This window comes from Gopherus evgoodei, chromosome 2, assembly GCF_007399415.2.
Source record: "Gopherus evgoodei ecotype Sinaloan lineage chromosome 2, rGopEvg1_v1.p, whole genome shotgun sequence".
Lineage (NCBI taxonomy): Eukaryota > Metazoa > Chordata > Testudines > Testudinidae > Gopherus > Gopherus evgoodei.
In genome coordinates, this window is record NC_044323.1 from 157,036,285 (window position 1) to 157,060,021 (window position 23,737).

Here is a 23,737-nt window from a genome sequence, read left to right on the forward strand (position 1 = left end):
TACTAATCTTTTGTATCATTTAATGCCTAGAGACGCCAATCCAGGATCAAGGTCCCATTTTATGCCACACAAACAGGGCATTACATAATCCCTGCACCAAAATGCTTTTATACTTAATAGACATGAAAATATACAAGCAAGAGGAAGACCGACTAGCTGGGTGGTTGTTGTTGTGTTGGAGTGTTTCCCCCCCCACCTCCCAAAACTACTGAATTAGAAAACAATTTCAATTACTCCTGTGTGAATTTTACTCTTACTGAATTTTGTTCAACTATCAGGCAAGGTAGAGGAACACAGTGTTTTATATCCAGACCATGAAGGATACATTCCTGCCAGGGGTAAATCTTTCCTTCCTCTGGGTAAAGCCACCATCTCAGGAAAAGACAAGGCCAACAATTACTTTACAACAGACTGCCAGAGCCGAATAGGTTGCCTTAAGACAATCAGAAAGTCCCCCAAGTAACGCAGAAAAACACAATGACAACATAGGTGGAGCAATGAGTACAAAGAGTCACAAAGACGCAAGAGCAGCTTCCTCCCCGTCACTACCTTGGGACTGGAGAAGCACACTCTGCGCAAGATGTGTTGATGAGTCAGTCACAACCCACACTTTCTGACATGGCATGGTTAAGGTTTGATTGATGTTATTCAATAAGACAGATGTCTTATCGCTGTATCACAGGAAGGTACTTCAGGCAGATCCACCCATGAGACCTCAGGGGAAGACACTTGTTTCTGAGCGGTATTCTCAGGTCAAGGAGCAAACTTCCCTTAATGACGGGGAGTGGTACATTCTGTAAGACAAATGAGATTAACAGAAGGACAATATTGGTTTTCTCTCTTTGCTTTAGCAAGGAATTTTGCACAGCTCCCAGCATTGTGAAGCTTTTTAATAATATAGTAACATAATATTACTCAATTATATTGAGGACCAGAGACACATTGAGTTTTTTTAGGGGAGACCAAGCCTGAATTTTAGCCCTCTCGTTATAAGCTTTATTACAGGATGGATTAGAGAAGAAATCCAAACTTTTAACTCAAAACCTACATGAGATGGGACCTCTGGATCCTAAGCGTTCCTGAACTTTGGGCAAGTACAGATCTAGGCTAAGATTTTCCCAAGTGACTAGTGACACTGATTGCCTCCATTCTGGAGTGCCCAACCTGAAATAATTAAAGGAGACAGACTTTCAGAGGGTGGATGCTCAGTGCTTTCTCTTTTTGGAAATCCAAAGGCATGAGGCGCACAAAATCACTAGTCATTTGGGAAAATCTGAGCACCAATCCTAAGTCTAGCGTTGTCAACACAAGCCACACCAAATATCACAGCCCCTCTTACTTACATGGTAACTATCACTTCTTTGCAACTGTTGATGCAATTGCCTTCAACTGACACTCAAAACACTCCCAAGTCCAAAGCAAGGCCTTGATTAGAATCAATAAAGCCTTGCATAGCTTGGAACCTGGCTAATCTTTGAGATGTCAACAACTATGGGTATGGCTACACTTGCAGCTGTACAGCGCTGGGAGTTACAGCTGTCTTCGTACAGCTGTGTAGGGAAAGCGCTGCAGTGTGGCCACACTGACAGCTACCAGCGCTGCAGTGTGGCCACATTTGCAGCATTTGCAGCGCTGTTGGGAGTGGCTGAACAGGCATTCTGGGATACCTCCGAATACCTCTGGAGGCCAATTACAGCGCTTTTGGTGGCCACACTGGCGGAACAGCGCTGCATTACCAGCGCTGCAATCGTTATACCCCAGGCAGAGCAGGAGTACAGCCAGCGCTGCAGCCAGGGAGATGCAGCGCTGTATGTGCCTTGCAAGTGTGGACGGTGAGTAAGTTGCAGCGCTGTAAACTCACCACCAGCGCTGCAACTCTCAGGTGTAGCCACGCCCTCTGTCTTGTTACCGATCACCTGAGTTTAAAAAAAAAGAAAGAAAGAAAGAAAGAAAGAAAGAAAGAGGCTGCAGAAAACTCGGAATCCTCAGTAAAGTCTCTGTGCTCTGGAATCCAATCTTTTGCTCCATAACCATAGTTGTCAAGCTGAATCATGGTTATGGAGCAAGGAGCACATATTTATTCAGTATTTCTGCTGATTAGGTTCAGTAACTGAGCAGGTGTTCAGCCAGGACAGCGATAGCAGAGAATTGCGTTTTGTAAGCAGCTGTTAGCAATAGATTTGTTATTCTTTGTAAACAACCCCAGATATTGACACAATGGTCATGATATGAATGCATAAATAACCCTGATGCCTTTCCAAATGACATGCATACACTTACATGGTGGCCTGTTGTGATACTTTGTCCTGGATACCTCTGATGCATACTGCAGTTCCTTATGGAGATAGTAGATATTGTTCTCATGCAGTGATTTATTTCTCACGCAGTGATACATTTCTCATGCTGAGTAAATAATGAGCTGTTCTCACAGCCCTGAACTGCCTTTAATCATGTACACATTTCTCATTGCAACAAGATAACAGCATTATCTTATTGCCTTCCTCCCCAGCTGAAATCCTGGGAGATATTCCAGCCCACAAGAAGTCAGTCTCACCTCTGGTAAGAATCCATTGAATTTACACCAACAATGGATTTGGTCCAAGGAATTTATGAGAGGCAAACTTTGCATAGCACCCTTCTACCGCTACTCTGGCTGTGGCATTCCAGGCATTTTATGCAGCTGGAATCTGGCCCTAGTGTTGAGGAAGGCCCATTTGAAACAGAAACAGCCACCATAGGGCCAAATCCTCCACTGGTGTAAATCAGCATTGCTTCAGTGGGTTCCATGGAGCTACCTTCATTTACACTGGCTGAGAAACTGCCCTTCACCAACATCTTCCTTTTCTGGGCAGCTCATCTCCACTTTGTTTATTACAGTTAGTGAACGGATGCTTGTAACTTTTGGTTCTGCTCTCGTGTCTTCTTCCCCCTCCCAACATCCAGACCTCCAACAACAGATGCTCTGAGCATATTCAACTTTTTGGAAGTTCCCAATAATATATTCAAATGTGCCCAATAAATGCCCCAACAGGGAGAGAGACCAGAGAAATTAAATAATGAGCTTGTAAAAAACCCAAGCCTTCCTTGCACCTTTTGGTTTAATTGGTTACAGTCTATAAAATAAATTGAGGCTGTAAAATGTTTCATGTGCTCTTGAAAGTACAGTGTAGTCTAAGGGAGGCTGAGAGTAAGGACTCCACTCTCTGCCAGAGACTCAACGTGTGACCTTAAACAAACTACTCAGTCCTCCTGGGCCTTAGTTTGCCTCTCTGAAAAACAGGGGTATTATTTCTATACCTCACAGTGGAGATTGCAAAGCTTAGCAGAATGAATGGGAAGTGCTTTGAGATCCACAGCTAGATGGCATGGCAGAAAGGGTAAGTGTCACTGAAGTTTTTTTGATGGTACCACTATGAAAAGAAACAGCACAACTTTTTACTTACTTGGGCCCAGATCCTCAAAAAGATATCTGGGCTCCTAACTTCCACTGAAATCAGTGGAAGCTAGAAGCCTAAATACTTTAAGGATCTGGATCTGACTTAGGGCTTGTTGACATGGGGACACACAAGAAAATTAATCTGAATTAAATAAAGATGTGAATTTTAATGTATGTTATTTAAACTGCATTAACCCTCTACATGGACACACTTGTTCAGAATTGAAGTGGCTTTTATCTGATTTTGCTTAATTCCCTTCCAAAGTGAATTAAACTAAATCAAATTAAGGCCACTTTAATTCTAAAAAGAGCAACCAAACAGGGATTTAACGTGGTTTAACTAACCCACTTTAAATTTGCATCTTCATTTAATTCAGATTAACTTTCCAAAGCATCCCTGTGTAGACGAGCCCTTACTACCAATGGTCAGATGTGGTCTGAGCCAGCCAAATCAATGGTTAATTAAAACATCCCAACAAAGAAACGATGCGACTGAAGATGAAGAAGAGGTGCTGGCTTTTTTATTGAAAAACCTTATCGCTCACTCCATGGAGATGGAGGGAGCCTGGGAATTCATTACACTGCATCAGTGCAAAGATTTCTCCTGGCATCTCAAGGACTGTCAGGAAATGATTAAGAAAGCAGAGGAAATTAAAGTAAGTCAGAAAGAGTTTTGATCCCAATCACATTTCTCCCCCCACCCCCCAACTCCACTCCCTTTGACGTGGGAGAAGAGAATTGCTCAGAGCCCAGCTTAATGTCAAAGGGCAACACCTTAGAGCAAGAAATATACTGGATGCCAAATGGAAGCCTAGCCCATCTTCCAAACCAAGCTTCTCGTTTGCTTATATTGTTAAGTATCTCAAGATAGGAGCCATCACCTTGTTATCAGCAGCCAGCTGTCAACGCCTAACGAATACGGATGCAGCACCCTGACATTTTCATACTTTAATAACATCAGGAAACCAATGTATGCTCATACAGGATTTGTCTAATCATTTAAAGGCCAAATCCTGCAGTTGCTCAAAGTCCTATTGAAGTCACTTGCAGTGGGTGGGTGGGGGTGGTGTGCCCGAATTATATCTTGGAGAAGCAGTCGTGCCTAATGGATAGCGCTCTCACTGGGGGTCAGGAAACTCGGGTTCTATTCCCAGTGACCTACTGTGTGATCACTTCACCTCTGTCTCCCTTCACACCTTGTTTGTTTACAAAAGGGTCTCGGGGTATGTCTACACCAATTAGAGGTGTGAGTGCAGCACCGACAGACACACCCAAGCTATCTTTGCTCTAGCTAGCTCAAACAGCAGCAGCAGCAAAGCTGCAGCCACACAGGCTGTACAAGCCCACTCTGGACTTTAAGTACGTACACAGCGGCTAGCCCATGCCACCAGGGCTTCTGTGCTGCTGCTATCTGAGCTAGATCAAAGCTAGCTCAGGTCTGGCTCCACGTGCTGCAGTCAGACTGCAGTGTAGACAGACCTTTAGACAGTGTGCAAAGTAAGGGCATGTCTATGTCTACACTACAGCCACTGCAGCTGTGCCACTGTAGTGCCACAGTATAGGCACTTCCTACATCGATAGAAGGGGGTTTTCCATCAGTGTAGTTAATTCACCTCTCAGAGAGAATTATTCCATTGACCTAGCCACGTCTACACAAGGGATTGGGTCGAACTAACTACAGCACTCAGGACATGACATTTTTCACAGCCCTGAGCACCGTAACTAGGTTGATCTAATTTTTAAGAGTTGGCCAGACCGAGCACAGTGGAGCCTCTAGGTATGATTGTAGTATAAATAATAATAAACCTGAGAATTTTTTCCTTGGCTTTCTGTTTGAGATACAGACTGTATGTTTTACCACTTTTATTAAATAATAACAATAAAAGAATCTATAGCTCTTATACAGCACTTTTCACTGTCAATCTCAAAGCACTTTACAAAGGCAGGCAAATATCATTGCCTCTCTGAGCTCACAATCTAAATAGACAAGACATACAAAATACTGTTGTCTTCATTTTATAGGTGAGGAAATCAAGGCACAGGGCGATTAGAGGTTTTGCTTGAAGCCACTTAAGTCAGCAGCAGAGCTGAGACCAGAAGGTCTGCCAAATCCTAGCCTAGCGCCCCTCCATGGGCCCACGCTACAGTATAGCAGCAACGCCTGAATGAGCAATTCTCTTCAGACTCCATTCCTGAGATGAGGAGATAGCCACAGTAATCCCTCACTGAACCCACGGCAAATGCCCCTACACATATCTCAGACCTTGATCAATACAAATTTCTCCTCTTTGGCCCAGCTCTGTCCTAAATGCAGTCACTGGAATCATCCTTCGTATCATGTCTGCCTGCCTCCCACTTTGAACCCCTCCACCGGCTTTCCATATCTTACAGCAGCAAACCCAAGCCCATAAGATGTCCCCTTTCCTGCATCTCTCCTCCCATCCCCTGTGGCTCTTTTCCCACTCTTAAGGTGTAACGCTGTGGGAGCTGTGTTGGCGGAAGAAGCTCTCTTGCCGACGTAGCGTTGTCTACATAAGGGGTTAAGTCGATATAAAGACATCACTCAGGAGTGTGGACTTTTCACACCCCTGAGTGACATAGTTATACCGATATAGTCTCTCATTTAGACCAGACCTCAGCCTGATACCGGCTGCCTGGAATACACATTCTCATCTCAGTCACCAAGCACCTCTTTCTCCTCCTTCCAAAATCCCTTCTTCAAAAGTCACCACTCTCACTGATCTGTCCCCTCCGTCCCTCCTCCTAAGTGATTCCCATCCCTCTCGTGAACTCTTCTCCTCTGCTTGAGCCTTGTGTGACTTCCCTAACCTGTAAGCTCCTAGAGGCCAGGGACAGGTAGCTGAGTCTTGTCTGAGCTGCGAAAAGGGTGGGTTATCTTTGTTTGTTCCTTTGCTTGCTTGAGTTCTACTCCTGCCAGCTTTTCTATTTTTGTTTTGCCGGCTCCCGAACGTGGGGTTTTCAGCAAGACGTGGTAGTGACATTATACCACATGTAAGGCTGTTATTTGCAGTACCTGGGCAGAATCGGGTGGATATGAGGAAAGACTCCACTTGCGTCTGTTTTCTAGACAAAAGAGCTTCAGATAAACAGCCAAACATGAACCACCCGGAGGTTTGCCCACTGCTCTAACCCCTTTCTCCTACAGCCCTATCCTGTGAGGTGCAGAGAGCACTCAGTGACCAGCAGTTTCCAGCACTGTATTATTCCAATTTGCATTAGTCTAGATTGAGGCCCCGTTGTGCTAAGCATTACACTCAAAGGGCTTCTGATCCAAACAGACAAGACAAAAGGTGGGAGAAAGGAAACAGCATTTTACAGGTGGGAATGAGGCAACAAGGATATGGGGCCAGAGATTCAAAGGCCCTCAGCATGCTGTGAGCTTTTGAAAATCTGGCCAAGAGAATCACAACACGAGCTGCTGGGCACAACTGAAAATCAGAGCCTTGTTTAGGCACCTGTATGGGAGCTGAGCTCTTTTGAAAACTTGCCCCCAGTTGTGGATGCTGAGAAGCTGGGAGACTAGCCCCAAACTTTCACAAATCTGATAGCGAGTGACTTGCCCAAGGTCACCCAGGGAGTCTGTGTCAGAGCTAGGAATTGAACCCAGATCTCCCAGGCCACAAAGACACCCTTCTCACTCTTGCACACACAGACCTTTGAAGCTGAGGGGAGAATGAACAACAAAAATCTTGATTTCTCCAAATCCATCTGAAGAGCAAGTTGGATCTATTATTTTCTTTCCCTTTTTCCCCCCTTCCTCCTTCGGGGAGGCACCATTGTGTTTTCAGCTGTTTGGGCCCAGATCTGAAGCCTGCATAGTGACTGACATCACCCATTTGCACTACATCCCCATTTGTGCTGGCAGCTCTCTAAAGATAGATCAGAGGGAAGATTAGCATCCCAAGCAGTATTAATAGGAGGCAGCTGCTCTTTAAAAGAGACTTTTAATAATGTAAAGAAACTTAGTCATATTTTTAAAAGAATTCTAAATTAACCAGGCTACCCCCTCTCCTGCACACACACTTCTGTTCTCTCTTGGCTGCTAAGGCCACGTTTGGGTTACTTCTTGCTGCTTGCTCAAACAAGTGATGCATCAGCCCCTGATTGGCTGGATAACATCAGTTCCATTCCTGATGTCAGACTTTGGCCCAAAGGAACTGGAGTCTTATGATTGAAATGGGAGCTTTGTACTCGGGGAAGCTGGCAGTATACACTTTAACTATTTCGCTGCCAAAGCATGGCATGCCCAGATCTTCCCAAATATAGGAGCAGACTCTATTTACACTAGAAGCTATTTGAGGCAGGGACCTCTGCCTTTCTAATGTCTGTAAAATGCACCCAGCCCATTCTTAGAAAGAATGCATCAGATTTATGAAGACAGCACCCTATAAAGTAGGGTATGTTCTTTGTCACAGTGACTAGAGCAAATTCCTCCCTGGCCAAGAGAGGCATTAGTGAGGGGACCAATTGCTACTTCCGAAAGAGAACTGAGCAGACCACAATGATGGATTATTTAATTATTAGAAATGGCAGACTGCCACAGAAGCCTTGTGATAAAAAATTTGGGGATTACTAAGACAGTCCTCAGAAGAATCCAAAACTCTTTGTGGGACCAAGAGAAACAAAGTCCCGACACACTCAGTCAGACTCAGTCAAGGACTTCTGATTTCAGAGAATCACGGACAAAACCCCTTGTGTAAAACCCTCTGGCAGAAGCACAGAGTTAGAGATGAGAAAACCCAATAGGTGAAGTCCATACTGCACAGGTGAACCAAACCAAAATCCCAGCTTTGGGGAAGGATGGTCTTGTAGTTAAAGCCCTGGGCTGAGGCTGAGATCTGTGTTCAATTTCCAGCTCTTGTGTGACCTTGGGCAAGTCACTTAACATCTCCTTGTCTCAGCTTCCTAACTGTAAAATGGAGATACTACTATCACCACCTTTCTCCCATCCTTTAACTCATCTGCCATTGTAAGATCTTCAGGGCAGAGACTCTCCTATTACATGCCCGGACAGCATCTGGTACATGGGAGGCACTGTTCACATTTGAGGCTCCAGGTGAAACTGTACAATACACAGATAATAATAAGGAGCATGCCCTGAACTTTGGAAAAGTTTGGGGCCAGATTCAGTTCACATTTTGCAACTTGGGACCATCTCTGCTTCGTATTTCTGTTGGATTTTCAGTAGTTATTTTAACATCACACAGAGAGGGCCAAAACAACATGAAATCTGGGTCTTTTCTTTTATGGTGGAAAGACCAGACCTTCAACTATTTTGGCTGAATAAATGGCTCCCTAGTGCAATAAAACCACAAAATGCAAATATAAATCTTGTGAAATTCAGACTTACATCTGTGGACCTATTTGCATAGTGCTAATCAGGAGGTCTGGACACGATACAGTTACCTACTGGGATGTGCGAAGCTGCTGGGTTTAATGGAACTAATCCACAGAAAATGGCAACACAGTTATTGCAATTTGTCCACTTTCCCAGCACTCTCCTGCCCCTCAACCCTTTACTCCAGGTGATGAACACTTCACTCTGCTCTCTTGGAGCTGCTGTATAATCCTGTCCACCTCCCAGCAGTCTTACAATGCCATGTTTCCTGAATAACCTTCTCTGAACATTAACTGAATAATACATTGAAAACTTAGCTGCTCTGTGCTATACCAAAAACAAAATGCTGTCAAACCGTGCAAGACTCACACCAGCTCAGACTCTCTGCTGTGGTGCACTGAGCAGGGAATCAACATTAAGCCAAATGCTGTCTTCACTTAAACCCAGTGACTCTCCACTTCCATGCTCCTCATGTAGTTATCTGCACCAGCGCAAAGCGATTTGATCGTCTTTATATTACCGTAGCCCCAAGAGGCTCTCACCAAAATCTGGGCCTGACCATGCTAGAAGCTGTACAAACACAGTGAGAGACTGTCTCTAACCTGAGGAGTTTATAAACTAAACAGACTAGACAAAGGGAAGGAGGGGAAACCGAGGACAGAGAGTGGAAGTGTCACAGCAGGTCAGCAGCAGAGCCAAGATTATACCCCAAATATTCTGAGTCCCAGTCTAGTGCCTTATCAACAGCACTGTGTATTTTGCAACTGTGCATTTTGCACCCTCTTTTGTAGTGGTGTGAATGATAACACAGGGACCCTGATGCCTATTAGAGTTGGAAGGGATTAAGGGAATGTGAAAAACAGAGGAAATTAATGGAGATGTCCCTGTTAGTGGTGGATTAATCTAAAAAAATTTCCGAGTTTTGAAAAACTGGCGGAAGATTCGTTGCTTCTCTGTAATTCATCCGAACCCCGAGTCTGCAAAACTGGGCTAGGAGGAAGTTCCAGATGGCCTCAGTACAGAAGCAGAAATACAGTGGGGGAAAGCAGTTACAGGAGGAGAGATAACAGGCCTGCCTCTCCAATTCATCGCACCTAGCAGCAGCATTTACACGTATGCAGAATGAGTGTGCAGTGGGTATAAAAGAGCACAAGTGTAAACACTGCCACAGGGTGCAAGGGAATGGAGCATTAAGTCCTTTTTTATTAACATCTCCCCCTGATGCAGCTCCATCCGTGGCAGAGATAGCGATAGCATAGAGATCAGCTGCAGACATTCTCATCATAGCTCAGAGACATTCTAGACCCTGCAAGCTGTTAGAATGCTGGTGCCTTGTTTGTATTAGTGTTCCCACCATTGCGATCATGGTGGGAGCAGGAGCAGAATTTGATCCAAGATTAAGTCATCTTAGCACCACTCTAAGGATGTGACCGTTCCCACCACCTCGCCCTTATGAAGGCAAGTTACACGGTCCTGACCCTGCAGCCCTTTCTTCGTGGAAAGCATTAAAGGATTGAGCCCAGCCCAATAGCAGCCTAAGTAAAAGGCAAGGTAGGAACCTGCTCAGTAAGTCGGGGCAAGATTCCAAGAGGTGCTGACCACCTGCAATTCCCATTGAGGTCATGAGAATGATTTCAGGAGGGTTGACCTCAAAGGTACAAATGTGGTTAAAGCACAGGACTAGGAGTCAGGATTCCTAAGTCTAGCCCAGTCTCTGCCACAGACTTGCTGTGTGACCTTGGCCAAGTCACTTAAGCTCTCTGGGCCTCATTTGACTCATTTGTAACATATGGATATCCAAACCGAGTAGGTCAGCTGTGAGGCTTAATTAAAGGACTGAGATCCCTAGATCGAAAGCACTCTACAGAAGTGGATATTGTGAGCTGCCAAATGTGGCCTTGATAGTTTCATTAGATGAGTTTTCTACCCCTGATGCATATATTATTTTTAATTTATATTTTAGGGAGTCTGTTCCCTTTGGCAGAAGATTAGATGAAAGTGACAAAATGTACTGCCTGCCTTTGGCACTGGTTGTCATAACATTAATCATATTGAATTCTTTGCAATTCTTTATTCCAAAAAGAATTCCACAATCACTTACACCAAAATGTGTCTCCAAGTTGACTTCTAATCACTTTTCCATGCAGCACACACCCTCCCCTCAAAGTACTGCGTAGAGAGTTTGGAAATTGCTCACAGCCAGCATGTGTATTTTGGGGGCAGGAGACAAAGAAGAACTCTATGGAAGGCAATAGTTCCTAATGCATGATGCATTTCCTCGTGCTCCACTAATTCTATGAAGCTGCATTTTGTTTCTATATTATCATGCCCAGAATTTCAGTGCATGGAGCCCACAGGTGACCTCAGAGAGAAATTAAGCAATTTCCCTAATTTTACTTTATTTTTGAGCTCAGATTTTTTAATTGACTTTCCTCTCTTGTTACCAAAAGTCCTTTTTTTTCCAATTTAAAGAAAGGTCTCAGATTAAAAAACAAAAAAATAAACATACGGTAAAACAGCCACCCCAAAGCGGAAAACAAAATCAACAAATTTGACAGACCCAATCCACGCACTTCACCAAGTCTGTCAAACCTAACAATAAATAGTATTTGCATAATGCTTAATATTTTCAAACCACTGTACAGATATTAAGCCACACGAGATAGAAAAGTGTTAATATCTCCAATTTACAGATAAAACCTATTAAGAAATATTGAGGCATAGAGGTTAAGACCAGAACGAACCATTATGATCATCTAATGTCTGGCTTCCTGCAGAGAACAGCCCAGAGAATTTCCCGCAATGATTTCTGCATCAAACCCAACGATCTGTGGGTCATATCTTTTAGAAAGAGGCATCCAATCTGGGGTTTTAAAGACTCCACGATGGAGAATACCACACACCAAGTTAAATGACTTGCCCGGAGGCATAGGGGGAGGTGAATGGCGGGGCTGGGATTAGGACTAGGGCTTTTCCTGTTTGCCGCAGCCAGCCCACTGGCCCATGAATTGCCTCTGAGAGGGACAAACTTGTTTGGTAAAAATATGGAGCACTATCACCCCTGCTCTAACTTTCCACCTATTCCATGCTGTGGACATCCCTAAACTGACAACTGGGATGGAATGAGAGGGGAGGGATCACTTGACAATTGCCCTGTTGATTTCTGCTAAGACGCACCTGGCACTGGCCACCGTCAGAGACAGGATATTGGGCTAGATGAACCATTGGTCTGTTCTTTTGTTCCTACATGAACCCTAAGTCTCCCTCTGAATGTCTTACTGGAGCACTTACAATGTTGCACAACATTCCATCCCCTTCTGACCTGACCTGGCCTTTCATGGGAGGAGACCTTGCAGCCTGTTACTTAGGGTGATCAGATGTCCCAATTTTATAGGGACAATCCCGCCTTTTTGGTCTTTTTCTCATATAGGCTCCAATTACCCCCCACCTCCCATGCCGATTTCTCACACTTGCTATCTGGTCACCCTACCTGGTACCCACCTTCCAAGCACCATGATTTCCTCTTACGGGACAATCAAGTGGCACACTCCCCGCTCCAGTCAATGAGGCCTCTAGGTGGATAACTGGTCACCCCACTCCCTTCCAATCCACTTATCCACCATCTGCTGGGGCAACAGATCTCCTTCTGGCCCTGCCCTGGAGCAACCAGGCCAGGTAAAGTTTCTGCTTAGTCCTGCTGCTCTGCTCCTTTACAGTGAGCTGACAGCCCCTCGTCACTGGAAAGTCCTCCCCCACCCACCTTTGTTCTCACAGGAACCACTGATCATTATTATGTATTATGTGTATTATGGTAGCAGTGAAAGACTCCAACCTACACCCAGGCCCTATTGTGCTTGGGGCTGGACAACCAGCGAGAAATGGTCCCTATCCCAAAGATTTTACAATCTAGACATCTCCCAGGAATGGAGGTAGAGGGTGAAAATACCTTCACTGCATTCCCACGAGAACACCAGTTCTGATGGAAACTGTAGTACAAGGAAGCAGCTCTATTCCTAGTATTGGAGGGGATATATTAAGGGATGCATCAGTGTCTGGAAATTACAGTGACAGGCTATTTAGACGTGTTGACAGATTACATTAGATTTAGATTAGACCGGATGGCTAGAAAAATGAATAAACGGTAGGGATTAAATTAGGTGACCAGAGATTATATTAGAATTAGATGGAAGGATCAGATTAGGTTAAGACTGGATAGTTAGGTAAATGGGGGATTACAATAGAATGAAATGGATGCACTGGATGATTAGAAAGATACACAGATTGGGTTTCTGAGATGAGATGGATTTAGAGGAGACTAGATTAGAATTAGATGGCTATCTTAGATTAGTATTTATCTACAGAGTGCCTCGGACTTGTTGTACTTCCTGCTTTACATTTATTGTTCAAAGGCTTCCTGCTTCCCAAACCACTCTTCTCCTACTTGATCTTGCAACAGAAACACCGAATCTGTGGCATCATATTAAATTTCCAGAGCAACTTCCTGCAATGTCACAAATACAAGATTACAGACTTGGAATCAAAGGGAAGGAGAAGGGTGGGAGGCATGAGAGAAAACTCTGAAGGAGACACAAATATCGGAGAAAATAGCCTGGGGGAAAACAGGAAATGACTAGCCAAGCAAACTGCTCTGTGTGTCAAATATTCTCAAACTGTGGTTGTGTTTTGTTTTTTTCCCAAGTTTGCTCCAGTGTGAAAGTCCCAATTAAACACCAACAAAGCTCAAAACAATAGTCAGCTCTTGTCTTTTAAAGCTGAAATCTCATGCTTCAGCCTGCTCATTGCTGCTTATCCCTCTTGTGCCACCTGCTGACCAAATGAGGATTTCCTCGGACATTTCAATGAAGCGCCTGATCACGTACCATTTGGGGACCTCCAAAATATGAAACTATGAATGGTAAAAACTTTGCCACCAGAACGACATGCACCCTCTTTTTCCCCATCTGTCTTCTCCCTTTCTCTCCCAAGAAAGTACCCCAAACAGAGCTTACTATAACCCTTAAAAGCCACTAGAGTCAGAAACCCCATGAAATCTGCTAGGGACTTCAGTATTGTCAATCTGTTGTAAATGGCAGGTGCTCAGATACTATGATGATAGGGAACAATAAAACACCCTGAGAGAGGGGGAGAGAAAGAAGAGAGTGTGTGTCCACTATATCCAATCAAATAATAATGGGCCAAACCCTAGCATCCTTTCATAGTTTTACTTCGTTCTTAGCAGGCCCACGGGAGCATGCATGAGAAAAAACTGAGTAAAACATAAGTAGGGAGATCACAATTTTGGCTTCTTGTTCTTTATGATTTTGCATACAACGCCTTGGGCCTAAGAAACATCTTTCAATTTTACTTCAATGACAGTTCAGAGTCAATCCCTTAGCTCCCGGAGAGACGCTCCGGATTTATACTGCTGTAACTGCGACCACAATCTGGTCCCTCACTCATTAGGAGTTCTGCTTGAGTAAAGGGCTCAAAAGGGAGCCTTCGGGCTATCATTGTGTTGCACCGATTACAGTGCAATCAGCTTCTGGGCTTTGAGAGGGGGGTAGAAAGAAGGAGGCAGGAGCACTGCGGTGGTGTCCCCAGGAGTTCCAGGAGCAAGGACGCCCTCTGGTGCTTCCGCTGGGCCGGTGGAGCTCTGCACAACTTCCAGCACAAGTGCATGGCCGACAACTCAGGCAAAAAGCCCTTGAGAGTCGCACCATTGAGCACTGTCCTAGCACAGAGTTTGTTTTATGAATTTAAAAATATATGTTTTAAACTACAGTTTTGTGGGGTGGGCTGAGCACTGATAAAAGGTGTCAAGATGGACAGCTGTGGAGTCTGAAATCTTCCATTTATCTCTAGCACAGAGCACAGTAAGGCAGACTACCTGCACACCTGCCAGACATGGGACCTGAGAATAGAGGCAACATGGTCCAATGACTAAGGCACTATTTGATAATTCTGACCAAGATTCTGAAGACTCGTTTCATTTCTGAAAAATTTAAAGGGAAGGCTGCATACAATTTCACCCAAATAGCTTGAATTTTGCAAATTTTTGTGGCCTCCTATTTTATCAAACTTCTGGTGTGCCTGGTAAAGAGAAGAGAAAAGTAATTGAAGAAATAACATATGCACAACTTTTTCAAAGTTAACTAATATGCTAATTTAAAAATAAGTAGCAAAAATCTCATCAGGATTTCTGAGGAACAAAGTGCTGGCAATTTTTCAAAATGACTAAGTCATTGTTTTAGTTAAAGTGGTTTTTATAACCCCTGAAGCTATTTTTGATCACTGTAGAAAAAAGGAGACAATCATTTTTTAAGCTAATGAAAAGCATTTAAAGATACAGTTGTGCCAATTTTCATCCCACATTAATTAACCCTTAATGGAGAACGTTGGCCTTTCTACATGGTTGTTTTGGAGGTTTTTTTAACCATGCTATACAATTCTGAAATGGAAATTTTATCCATGTATAGAATTCTATAAAATATTTGTTTAAAATAAAACTTAGAAAAAGGAGAGCATTCTCTGTTGCATTTTATTAGATTTTAGTCATTATTATAAACATTTACTAATATTACAGTAGAACTTACAAGTGCCAATCAAAATTTGAACCCCATTATGCTCGGCGCTGTACATACCCATAGTAAGAGACAGTCCTCACCTCACATACAATCTCAGTATGCAAGAAAGACTAAAAAGGCGAGATAAAGTATTATCCATATTTTGTAGATGGGATAATAAGGCAGAGAGATTTAGTGACTTACCCAAGGTCACACAGGAAGTCTGTGGCAGAGCCTCAGATCTCCTGGGTCCCAGTCCAGTGCCTTAACCAGAAGACTGTCCTATTGAACCCTATTCACTTCTAAAGAACTCTATTTATTTCATCACTATTAAATTCCATAGACTTTCTCAGAGGAAAAATGAATGCATTAGGATAAAATTGTTACTAACATTGGGACAGATTCATCCCTCTGATTTTACTGAACCTTCACCAAGATGAAGATATGCAGAGTCTCTAATACAGAGCTATGCTGCAACTGATACAGAGAGGGGGAAACATATTTACATGCGAGTCTTGAGCTGCCCATCTTCCCTTACTTTCAGGAGACAAACCAAACCCCTCAAAACAAGAGGTGAAATCAACATTCTGGTTACAGGTAAAATGGTTCCGCTCAGGATTACATAAAATGAAAGAGAAAAGTAGCTAACTTTGATGAATAATGTCATGAATATAACATCTTTCCAGTAAAGATGAATCATTACCCCAAGAATACTGGAATCCAATATCTACCAATTATGAAAATGTCCACATAAGTCAAATGCATTCAAGGCTCAATAAATCAGACATTTTTAGTGAGAAAATGCCCATTGTATAACTCTCTTCAGTTGTCATAAATCTCAGGTGCAGAAGCAGTAAATACTATGACAGACAAGTATTTGAAATGAATGAATTCAAACTGCCACCAACTCCACCAACAGTGAATTATTAATGCTAGAGGCCTGATTCAAAGCCCATTGAAGTCAATGGGGGAAGCTTTCAATGAGTTTTGGACCAGAACCTAGACTCCCATATTTTCAGAGACCGGCGCTCAATGAATGTGAATGAGTGGGAGTGTCTTGTCCTAATTCCTCTGGGAAAGGTTTGACATTACACTTTAGAACACTAATGTTAGTCCAATACAAGAATAGGACTACTCCCGATAGGACTGAAAATGCATTGACAAAGAGCTGTGTGGCTGATCACAAGAAGTTTGCAGTGTCTGGATTTAAGGAGCCTAGTCAGTGGCTAGGAGTTGCTGGGAGTTATGAGGGCATATCAACAGCAGAACAGCTACTCCTGACTAACCACATGCTATTCACCACATTCATGAATAAAAAATACTTAGCACTTTTTAACTTCAAAGTACATTATGAGTGTTAACTAATTAATCCTCACAGCTCCCAGGAGCAGGTAAGTGTTAGAGATGCGGACACTAAGGCAGAGAAGTGAACGGACACATCCAAACCTACAAGTTTAGAACTCATTTACCCCTGGATCCCAATCCTCTGCTCAAATTACTTAAAAAAAAGTAATAAATCACACTTCCTGGATGCTGGCTTTGATACTGAGCACTACTGAAAATCTGGACCCTCGTATGTAAGAATTTAGGCCATAATATGGCAGATTGTTCCCATTTAGTCAAGTCCACACAGATGCTTACAGTGAGGGGAGAAAGGAGGAAACTGTGGTCCCCGATGATATTCTATCCTCTCCCAGCCAGAGGGGTAGAGGGTAGTAGAATGTCTGCCAAGATGAGGTGAATATTCTTTCACTCAGGAATGGCTCCCTGTTCATCAAATGCATCAGCCCTTAATACAGTGAAGAAGGGAGATGTCCCAATGGTATTTCTCAAGCATCCACTGACAGGTGATTTTGCAGCTTTCATTTCAAATGAGGTTTCTTTTCTTTTCAATGCTTTGCTCTGAATTTTAAACAGAAACAAGCTGCATGTTAGAAGTGTCCTGTAATAAGTAGGTTCCCATGCCAGACTGCCACAATTCTCCTCCTGTAGCATTTAATGGAATTTGTGAAATAAGCAAGCTGCTCAAATCAAAAGGGACTGGGTGGAGATTTAGACCCAGTGATTTCACAGGCCAAATGCAGGCATAAGTGAGTGAAACTCCACTGGTGTCAACTGAACTGTGCCAATTTACACCAGCAAAGTATTTGGTCCTATGCTGGAAACAGTCTGAATGATAAACTCAAAGTCTGTACAGAGCCTAGAACAATTTAAGCCTAAATGGCAGCCTGGTAAAGATGCCCAATGTCAGCAAGTGCTAATGCTGTAACTCTATTGAGAATAGGATAGTGCTGAGAAAATAGTGTTGTGTTTTAAAAGGTTAATAGAAGCTGGGACTGTAGAAAACAAGATTAATTGGGAACAAAAGATGACGGTGCTGGGCTGTGTATCATGGCTGCATGGTCTAAGCACTGCAGCTTTTAAGCACTGGGCATCTGGGTTTTGTCATGTAAAGATGTTCTTCTGCACTGACAAAAAATGATGCACTGTGACCTAAGATTTAAACAGGTTAGATAGGCCCTGCAGCCAGCCTTTGTCAGCAATCTGCCATCCCTCTTCTGTAATCCCGGGTTTGAGACAAAAAGCTTTACGAGTGCTGCCTTTCTGTTCCGGAGCTTTCGCTAATCTGACCATAACTATGTGCATGCTGTTGTTGGTATGCCAAATTAGTCTTTATCGGTGCACTGAAAATTATCTGCATGCGCTTTACTAAGCTGACCCATGATGTGTCTCTATTAAGCAAATTCAGTATTGAAATAGAATTGTCCTTCAAATCAGAGCTGGTTGAAAGGGAAGGATTTTTCATTTAGTCTCAATTTTTCCTAAAAATATTTATTTTTAAAAAAGGTGTTTTTTCCCCACTTCTCCTTTTTTCTTCTTCCCCTCCACCCACTTCATTTTTCTTTTGTCTGTTTTGTCAGAGAAAAGGGAGGGGGGGGAAGTAGAAGAGGGAGAGAAAAAATTAAAAACGCTCATTTTCATTTTCCCGTTACAACCAAAAACCAGAAATGTTTGGGAAAAAATTGCAAAAATGTCCAATTATGAACAAAAGGATTTTTTCCAATGTGAACATTTTTCATTTGAAAAATTTCAACCAGCTCTTCTTCAAAAGACCTATTATTGATTGATTGATGGAGAGCCTGACCTTGTAAGCTAGTGAGCACCCCTGACTCCCGAATTATGGGATCTGAGCTTTTCAATAGCACCATTCACATGTATCTCGATACTTCAATAGTCTTTAAATATTGACTATGTACAATTCTCACTTGCTTTACTCATACAACAGTAAGGAATAGAGCCACTGAAGCATTTAGGAGAATAGGATAGTATGACAGGAACTCCTAAGAACCTCAATTAAGCATCAGGGCTCTCTCTACTCCGCTAAGCACTGGCCTGAGAGTGGCCAACCACAGCTCGTGATCCGCCTGCGGCCCTTTTACAGTTAAAGTGCTGCTTGCAGAGTCCCCCGCACTCCCCGCCCCCACCATTCTCCACCTACCAGACTGGGGCGGGGGGAGCTCAGGGCTTCTACCCTGCAGCAGGGTGGTGGGGCAAGGGGCTTCTGCCCCACAGGAGGCGCCTGCCAGGACTTGTGGCTTCAGCAGGAGCGGGGCTGAAGCTACGAGCCTTGACAGGCACGCCTAACTCTCAAACTTCAGAGGGTCAGTCAGTTTGGCCACCACTGCACCGTACAGACAAGTAATGAAGCCCTTCCCCTATAGACCTTACAGGATAGGTGAGACAAGGTCAGGGAGGGAATAGCTTTTATTGAACCAGCCTTTATTAGTGAAAGAGACAAGCAATCAAGCTTCACAGAGCTGTTCTACAGGTCGGGTCAGACAAGATGACCAACATCGTTTCCTTGTGCTCCCTCATTTGTTTCTGCATGTTGTCTCTTGTCTTATACTTGAGGGCAGGGACCATCATTTTTGTTTGTAGTGTACTGAGCACAGTGGAGTCCTAGTCCAGGATAATACAAATAAAGACAAACAGTGACAACAGATGGACAAGTCAGGCCAATGGGGCGGGGATGATGCGGTAACAATCAAAAAGACAGCTTAGCATACAAGCAGAAACCTTAGCTCGCCACTTGCCCGACTGGGAGACAGCCCCTGGTGTATTCTATGGTCCAATTTTAGCACCAAAAAGAGTTGGCATCTTACTACAACTAGCAAGTGACACTTCGGGTGATAGTTATCCCAGGGGTGACTTCAAGCAGAGTTGAGGAGTTCTCAGTTAGTAAATCCTCTCTGCCTGTTACATTTATCTTCTTCATTTATTTCTCTGTTGACAAACCATTTCCTGACATTTTATTTGAGGCTTGATAACCTTCTCCCATGCCTTGAAAGATATGTACAGCTCCATAGTTCCAATACTGTCACTACCAGGCTGGTATCAACGCAAAATAAAACAGGTCATGTGGTTGCTTTGGATCATCTTTATTTCCCCTATAATGATTACTGAGCTTCTCTCTTTCAAAGTTGCACATTTCCTGGTCAAGGTCATGGATTTGCCCGAGGGCCTGTGCTTTTTGGGTAACGAGGACAACTCCCTGATCGCCCATTGCTTGATTCTGGGTAAAGGTGAAGGCAGATTCTTTAATAATGGGGGATATGTTGTATGCAGCATTAGGGCCCAATCCTGAAACACTTGCTTAGGTTTCAAAAGCCATTAGGGTTGAGGGCATACACAACTCATCATGGGACTGAGCCTTAAAAGCTTGTTTGAAATGGGCCACATTTGAAAACTACACGACAGGCCAGATTCACAGTGGATTTATGTACTTATCTGGCCACCAATACTGTAGTATCTGAGCACCTCTCATCATCTATCCTCACAATACCCCTGCATTATCCCCATTGCACAGGTGGGAAACTGAGGCACAAGACAGACCTTTCCCAAGGTCACACAGAAAAGGGAGGAACTTGAATCCCAGTCCTATATTGGCGCACTTACAACTGGACCATGTTTCCTCTCTGATCTGAATTCCCATTTAGGCAACAAAAAAAGGGCTAACAATTCAAAAGAGCTCAGTGCCAACCATGCACCCAACATACTGTGTCTGGCCACTCACTTATCCTGGTGCCTGAGCAGGAGTGAACTCTCCTGAACATCTGGCCTGGCTTGTGCATGCTGGCTTTGAAAATCTGGCACCGTGTGCACAACCATCACCCACTCACTTTACATTTTATTCCCCTTCATGATCTGATCTGTGAACCTTTTAGAAATAAATCCAGAATCCCTTTGGGAAGAACACAGCTGACTTAGTTGGCTCAGTCACATCACGCATTCCCTGGCAAGGAGAGTCATATTTCCAAAGGGAGCAGGCCCCTGCTCTGATTGCTCATCAGCATGATCCAGTTATAGTTATAGCTGTAAGAAATTGGATACTTTTATAGAGATGTGGGTACAATACTATCAGAGAGACACCCTGATTTAAATAGGCTCCAGTAGTGGCTTTTTCCTGACTTCATCTAATCTAGTTAAGAATGAAGGTAATATCCTTGGATAATTATAATAGAATTAACTTGCTAGTCAGAAAGAGGTGAATGATTTGTGATCATTACTAATATAAACTGAGGCCAGTGGTTCTCAGGCTTCTCCTTCCCTAGACCATTAAATCCTCTGTGGTTTCTTGCCATGAAATTGAATTTTCTGTGGTTACAAATAATTGTGGGACCAGGGTCAAGGCGTAACAAAAGCATGGTAGGGGGAGTACTTGTGCAGAGTAGAGGGTGATAAGTGGCAGAGATTGAAAGGGGAATGAGGGTTGAAGGATCACTGGTGGGGATAGGGGCAATATGTCCCACTAAGTACTTGGACAGAATGATAGTTTTTCAGCACAATGCACATTTAGCCTGTGGAACCCATTGCCAAAAGATATTTCCTTTTACCAGATTTAAATTTGCCACCTTTCAATTTCATGGATTATCCCATTTGCTTGTATTCTGAAACATGGTAAGTAGAACTTCCCAATTGTACATAGGGCCAAGTACAGTGTCAACATTAATATATAATAGAGACAGAAGGTTGGTGAGGCAATATATTTTATTGGACCAACTTCAGTTGATGAGAGAGACAAGGAACTGAAGTAGAGCAGCTCTGAGGAGACTCAAAAGTTTCTCTCATTCACCAGCAGAATCTGGTCCTATAAAAACAGGACTCACCTTGTCTCTCTAATATCCTGGGACCAATATGGTTACAACACTGCATACTAATGTATAATGGTCCTGGAAGTATGTCAATACAAGAGAGCATGCACCATAGACTCAAAATTAGAGCTGATTAGAACATTCAGTGCAACTGAAATTGCATATTCATAGCTCCATGGACTTTAATGCCAGAGCAGCCATTAGATCATCTACCCTGACTTCCTGTATTACCTCCTCTATCACCATCGGCATGCAAGTGCCATTACAGAACTCATTTTGCGGGTGCTTTTAACAAATTCTTCCATGATTTTTCATGCCCTGAATAAGGGCATTTATTAAATAAATAAATATGCTTAATGGGAGGTAATGTATTTGATGAAGCTAGAAAAATGTCAGGGCAAGGTGGTAGAGAAGTCCATAGGAGTTTTCTCACGGACTCCAATAAGAACAGGTCCTAAGCATGGTCATGTGTGTCTATATCACCCCTAAACTGGCATTAAGCATAAGCATATTAAGCAATTGCTTAGGGCCCCAAGGACCTCACGCTCTACTCGCTTTTTATTAAGTGGTTGGGGGGGGGGGGAGAGATATTCCTGTTTAGGGCCCCCAGTGAGTTTCTGTCACTCACCAGGCTGTAAATCCAGAAAGGGATTGTTGGGACACTGCAGGCATTCAGATGCCCCAGTGATGGGTTAGTAGCTATGAACCAGGGACAAATTTTCAAAAGTGGCCACTGGATCTAGTTGCCCCAAATTTCAGGCACCCAACTTGAGCCAGGTTGTCTGAAAGCAGCTCAGATGTAGGCAGGAACTTTCAGAAGAGCCAATCCCATTGAAATTCTTCCAGCTTTAGGCACAAAATAAAGAGCTGATTTTCAGAAATCTCAGTGCACACAGAGCAGCTCCCATTGTGGTTCTTCTGGTCAGATTTTCAGAGGAGCTTAGTGCCCAGCAGGAATGCAATGCCATGAGCACTTTGAAATTCTGGCAGTTTATTTAGATGTCTGGGTTGATTCCAGTTGTGAGTTCTGAGCTTTTTATGAACATTTTGGTGAAAGGATTTTTCAATGGGTGATGAACACCCCCAGAAGATTGGTGGGAGTTGTGAGCTTGCAGAACCTCTTTGGAATACCAACCCCCAGGTGTGTCGGAGTTGGGCATTCAAAAATCTGTGGTGTTTTGGCTGCAGAGAACTTATTGATATTATTTCTATTGTGGGTGCGGGAAGAGGCTTCAATAGACTGGGCCCCTTTTGGCTGAATTCACAGATACTATAGTGACAACAAAGCAGTATAAGCACTTACAGAGAACAGACCCAGTCCCTGCCCCAAAAGGCTACCAGTCTAAAGGCTAATTATTAACTCCAGGCATAGATCAGTCAAGGGAGTAGATGACAGGATATTAGATGGAAACGGATGGGTAAGGTTTGCCCATCAAGAGGATGAATCTGATTGGATAAACAGGAGAGGGGGATCTCCTAGATCCCCTAATCCACTCTTTCTCCTCCCCCATTTTAATAACAAAATCCTGAGTGCTGGGGCACTCCATGTATTCCCCCCTCCAACTCCTCTCTGCCCAGGACCCTTTGCGACTGAAAGCCCGTTGAGTCAAATCAGCGTCTCCACATTAATCTCCCGAGCAGGCGTCATTACGGGGGCGGATAAAGCTACTTACCCCCAATTCTTTCCTGCCCGTCTCAATCTCAGCCAAGCATTTTACCTTGGCGCCGGCTGCCTCCTGCCATCAACAAGCCAAGGTGTAATGTTACTGTCTGTTTGCTGTTGGCGTTTTGGTGCCGGAGTCACAAACAGGCCATTTAGACATGACAATGAATCTATCGCGGGGAAGCATCGCCTCTCGCCTGCACTCCCACTTAATTAGCCCGGGGATTGGCTGCGCCGGCGCTGAATGGGGAAGCGAGGGGCATAAACCAGCCTCACGTGGGCAAGGGAGGGGAAGCTCTGCTTTAAAAATCTACTTTATAATAGGGAGGTAGGAGGATTCCTGAATTGCACAGAGAAGTAACAAAAAAAAAAATTCGCAAGAGAGGGCAATAGAAGTTCAATTAGATACACACGGGGGGCCGGGTGTCTAACAGGAGATAAGGTATTTCATGCCTAGCACTATTTTAAAGAAAGAACAAGTTACCACAGTTATTAATTTTGTGACACTTTCTTAGCACTCCATTGTTTTGGATGACGTCTTAATTGTCTATTATTTCCTTTCTT

At 43.6% G+C, this 23,737-nt stretch overlaps 1 long non-coding RNA gene across 1 annotated transcript in view; it reads right to left on the reverse strand.

Annotated features, from left to right (window-relative positions):
• The window catches only part of LOC115646334, a 65,257-nt gene that overhangs the window by 5,453 nt on the left and 36,067 nt on the right, over positions 1 to 23,737 (reverse strand). The window contains exon 2 of the long non-coding RNA XR_003998994.1: positions 550 to 794. This is a non-coding gene — a long non-coding RNA (uncharacterized LOC115646334). The remainder of the gene's footprint in view (positions 1 to 549; positions 795 to 23,737) is intronic.